The 5,676-nt window shown below is 33.6% G+C and overlaps 1 pseudogene; it reads left to right on the top strand.

Moving 5' to 3' along the window:
* The first annotated feature begins 224 nt into the window (after positions 1-224).
* LOC111881692 (5S ribosomal RNA) lies at positions 225-342 on the top strand (annotated as a pseudogene).
* The last annotated feature ends 5,334 nt before the right edge of the window (positions 343-5,676 follow it).

Raw genomic sequence — 5,676 nt, 5'->3', positions numbered from 1 at the left:
CCTGGGAAGTCCTCGTGCCGAGTGGCTCAAAGCGGACAATATTGTGATACGTGCCAGAGGGGGATGTTACAAATGGTATCAGAGCTAGGGCATGGGTCGATGTGTTCGACGGGGACGTCGAACCCTATAATGGGGGGTGAAAGTGGGTTAGATCTGATCCCACATCGGCTTGGAAGGAGAACAAAACATTTCCTTATAAAGGGGTGTGGATACCTTCCCTATCACAACGCGTTTTAAAGTCGTGAAAGCAGCAGATCCCATAAGAACTCTGCAGTTAAGCGTGCTCGGGCGGGAGTAGTACCGGGATGGGTGACCCCCTGGGAAGTCCTCGTGCCGAGTGGCCCAAAGCGGACAATATTGTGATACGTGCCAGAGGGGGATGTTACAGAACGAAATTTATGTATTTACATTTTTCATGTGTTCTGTAACTCATTAAATAACGTGCATTGTTGTTTATGAATTCAATGGGCCAAAAGGGTTGATTTGCTCGGAAACAAAATGAGGCTCCAGCAAGAGAGACTCAAGAGGATGGTTGTCTCTCTCTTGCCATTACCTGATCTGGAATCGGATCATGTTGAGCCGATGATTACGTGCCTTATTATTCGTTAATAATCAACAGCTCATGTCGACACAAAATTTCATGGAAGACTTGAAAACTCTGATGTTTCTCTTTCGCTCACACTATGATCGGTAAATCTTTGCTTGCTTTCATTAATCTATAAATATATTCATGCTTTTTGGTACTTTTTGCGATTCTAACTTTCTATCTCCCGATCTGCAGGGGTTTTACACATCGACACAATGTTTGCCAAAAGAATCATTGAGGCGATGATGATATCTTATTCTGCATCTAACCTCAAAACACTTGTACAATAGTAATCTTGAATGGAATTACACCAAAACCTTTATGTTTAAGCTCCGTCGGCACTACAAAATTGTAGTTGATTGCTTCTCGGCTTCCTCCGTGGTTTTTCCCGATTTCGTTTTCCCATGTAAATATCTATGTCATTTTATTTACTGTTTTGATCATTTCAACTAGATTATGACCCGCGTTTAACGCGGGGAACATAAATTAAATACATATTACGTTAATAGGTGACTTTGTCTTAGGTTGAATTTTAATAAAAAAAATGTTAGTTAGATTCATTTTAGAGTTTTTGAACAAAACTTATTAGATAAAAATATTTAATATTTATATTAGAGCAATTTGGTTTTTAATACAGTAATTTTTAACATAAATTATCTATGTGATCTTTGTTTTATCACAACATAATGCGACTTCTTGATTAAAACATGTTGTGTAGTAGCTTTATGAATTGACTTTGTTCGGTATATCAACCTTAATGGAGGCTCATATGTCTCTTTTCATATTGGCCTGTAAAACTAAAAACCACAATAAGTTGTTACATGTACCAACAACATTACATTCTGCAAAGAAATTTGATAAACATTACAAATAAAGTGAATTGTCATAACCATAAACATCAAATTCAGACATTGTAATTTGGTCGATTTCAAAGTATTTTTTCCTTATAAAAATTAAAATATGATTTTTCAGACTACACCCAATCACATATACATATCTTTCGATCAAATAAATTATTACAAAAAAATGTATGAACAAAAATATAATATTAGTTTCATAATTTGCTAAGGGTTCACTAATAAATAATAAGGAACTTTCACAAATATTGCATTTTGGTCACTACATCCAACTAACAAATGAAATTTGGTTTAGAGGATTGATTCAAGAAGTGCATCCATGACTTCTTGTAGTTGAATTTTAGGAGATGTTAAGACATACCGAGATGTGAGGTAGTGGTCTGTGAGGCTACAGTTGGTTTCTATAGGGCAATACAAATTCAAAATCGTCAGCACATATCTTTCCTACCTGCTTCAATTATCAAATTTAGATCAAACTTTCAAAATAAAATTATATTAAAAAAAGATATATAACCTAACAATCAAACAACAAATTTTCCATTGAAATAAATATCATAAATCTACAATTTACACTTTATATATTATTCTTAAATTATATATTACATTTTCCTCTTTAATGGTCGCTAACACATCTTTCTACCTTATTGTTTTGACACATATCTATATAAAAAATAAGAGAAAGAACTATAAAGAAGAATGTTGACAGAGTGATATTTCATTGAAAACGCAACAAAATTCTTCATAAAGCCATTAGGATTCTTCTATATACTGCTAGAACGTCTATATAGTGACAATCGGTGTGGCATCCATGAGAATGCACCACTTAAAATAATAGTTTTGATTAATGTAAGTGAAAAACTCTTTTAGAATGCTTTCTAGTTGTGATTATTTCCACTTGGATGTGAACATTAACATTCTTGTAGAGAAATGAAACTAAAAACGAACCCTCCATAGCCAAATCAACAAACATGACAATACAAAAAGAAGCCTAACTTGGCATATAACCAAATTTCCAACAACTTTCAAAATTTTAAGGTTTTGCTGAACAATTTTTTCAATTTATCAGAATTTTATTTTATTACAACCTTATATGAGTAATCAAGGATCTAAATCAAGTGAAAGAAGTAATTGTTCATTTAAATTCAGTAAAAAAATTAAAATATTGTGAAATTGCATATAATTTACATGTTTGCTTATTGTCTTGGAGGTACCCGACCACTTGGATATGTACTATTATTTGATTAATTAGTGCATCAATTACATTATAGAATATGAAATTTAATGATTATTCAAATTCCTTTACACTTGACTTAACAATAGAAAATGGACAAATTTATAATCATAAAAGTATGCTTAATTCAACAAATTTGTTATCAAAATTAATAGAAAACTGAGTTTCTTGAAGAAACAAATCAAATACACAAAAACGAATAAAAAACAAAGAAAATTTGAAGATCATGTCAGAAAGGTATGACCAATGAGATCTTTTTGGCACTTTTCAGTATATACATGGTTAATCTTTTTTCATCTTTAGGATGATAAGTACAAGTGAGTAGAGAAAACAAATTTATAATCATAAAAATATGCTTAATTCCAAAATTTTGTTATCAAAGTTAATGGCAAGTGCTTTTGTCGAAATAATCAATTATTAAGTATGTAGAATATTACCACTAAGGGATTTTGAGTTTTACATCATCCTCAAGCTTCAATAAAAACATCAACTAATGCTCATCACTTTCAACTAAATTATCTGCAATTTAAACTTAATTATAGTAAATCTAATCAATAACATTATAGAGTAAGGTTAAGAATAATTACATAAAGTTATTAAGTTAGATAGTTGGAAATCGAGCAATTGTAATTTAACATGTATGAGACAAATTATTATCTTCAAAATTGGAAGTATTTAGTATATTAATAAGAATTAAATACAAGGTTATTGTTTTGCCTTTGATGAATTTTGGTACCATTGATGTACACGGAGAAAGAAATAGAATAATTAAGAAGATATATCATGTTGATTTGCAAACATATAAGATGGTCAGTGCATAGGTTATGGCTTTAAATTTGGGGAGGATTTGAATTTTATTTTAGGGATAACAAAAATTGGTGAAGGTTTGAGCGGAAACATTGATGGACAATGTGTTTGACCAAACATTGGTCAAGATGACGTAAACAATTTGATCTAAGGGTGGAAAAGGTATAAGTGAAACACAATCAAAAATATTTATTGCTTTAGATGATGAAATAAAGTTTCTCTTTTAGACATATAATTCAATCTTCTATTTTGAAATGTAAATGTCTTACACTTGGGTTGTAGTGACTTAGTAAGACATGTGGAAGATATGGTGGATAACCTATTGACCTATGTTCATATCCTGGCACTACTCAGCCTCTTTGGCCATGGAGGTTCGCCTGCAGTGACTCTAGGGCGTGAGACATAGTCTCATATTCACAGCGGGGATTATTCGGAGCACAAAAACTGGCTCGGAAACCCTCGTTAGAGAAGTTCCCTTTCCAAAAGAAATGTAAACGTCTTAGTCTTCGCCTCTCTCAAGCATCATTGTAATGAGTTTTATTATTTAATCTGTAAAATTGTGGATATCATTAATATCTAAAAAATAATAATATTTCAATGGTAGATGTTTACTAATAAATTTATCAATAAATTCACAAGGAACTATAAAATAATTGTTTTATAACACTTAGAAGATTTATAAAAGCTTATAGTTTCATAAAAAGTTATAGTTTGTTAATATTTATATTGAAGTTGTAATGAATAATATTGTAACATTGTTGACAAATTCACATGCAAACGGAATAATAGAGTAAAAAATGATTAAAATTTTAAATTCATGAGCTTAAAACCAAAAGGAAATTAGATGAATAATTTAACATTTCATAAACCCAAAATGTATTTAAATGATCAAAATTCTAACCCAAAAAACGAATAGTATGACACAAAGTAATCAAAAACCAAACCCAAAAACCAAATAGTATGTAAACATAATATGAAATCAATCGTACTCAAATCACCCAACTACTCATATAAAATCATGAAAATCATATATTATTTTTCTTTCTTTGAATTAACAGTTTTGGCTTGCCTTCTCCAGAAGTACGATCTGTCATTGATGTTGATGATCGTTTAGTTGAGGACATTGTTTTCCAGATTATCAACATCGTAAACATCTTTCAAGTTGTGTTTTAATTCTTCATGACTAGACACTTTTTTAAAGGATGTCTACTTAGTTAGTGGACTTGTTGCAATACTTTTTGTAACATCACAAGTCAGAAACAAGAGTTCAGGGGGGTAAAGTGTAAGTTTGGAAAAGAGGAACTCGGTGAGTGGGAGTTACAACTCATCGAGTCTGAGCGTGTGTCGGGCACATGTTAAGTGACTGGACTCGCCGAGTCGGGGCCTCGACTTGACGAGTCCGTGCTGGAATGAGAAACCCTAGTTTCTAGGGTTTGCACCCTATTTAAAGAATAATATGCCTTCATTTCAGCCTCTATCTTCCCTAAGTGTTCCAGAGAAACCCTAAATCGTGAGAGACTCCATTGTTGAGAAGATTGAAGCTTGGAAGAAGAAATTGGTGAAGAGAAGTTAGGAGGAATTTGAGGATAGCATCAAGAGAGCTTGTGGATCTGCAGTCTACATCAGTTTAGACTCATCTCTAAGGTAAGAGGACCTTACCTTAAGCTATTTCCTTGTTACTCCATCCATGGTGTGTGATTTGGGGTTCTTTAGCATGGTTGGGATCTATTTCGGGTATAGAGACTAGATCTGAGGTTGCAACTTCAGATCTAGGTTGGTTTGGAGCCATGAGATCAGAAAGTGATAGCTTTGGGGAGTGATTGAGAGTGTCCTTGCCCTAAACCTCCATTTTTATCTTGTTGGAGCTTGTTGAGCCTTGCATGCACGTAAAGTTGGAAACTTTACATGTGAATCTGACCCTAGGAGTCCAAATCTATGTATTGGAAGCAATGGAATGGCCTGAAATCATCTGAATGAAGATGTCACGTTTGGACTTGGCGAGTTGGAAGAACAACTCGGCGAGTCTGTTGAAGATTGCCTTGGACTCGGCGAGGCTGGTCGTGAAGTCCTAACCTTTTCTGGTTGAGCTGTGAATCGGTGAGTCGAGGGATGACTCGGTGAGTTGAGCAGGAAGGGACTCAGAGCTTGTTGAACTCGACGAGTATTTGGGCGACTCGGCGAGTTGAGTCGTGGCA

The sequence above is a fragment of the Lactuca sativa genome, chromosome 7 (assembly GCF_002870075.4).
Source record: "Lactuca sativa cultivar Salinas chromosome 7, Lsat_Salinas_v11, whole genome shotgun sequence".
In the NCBI taxonomy this organism is placed as follows: domain Eukaryota; kingdom Viridiplantae; phylum Streptophyta; class Magnoliopsida; order Asterales; family Asteraceae; genus Lactuca; species Lactuca sativa.
The sequence above is the reverse complement of the archived record's forward strand: the minus strand, read 5'-3'. Positions and strand labels throughout refer to the sequence as shown.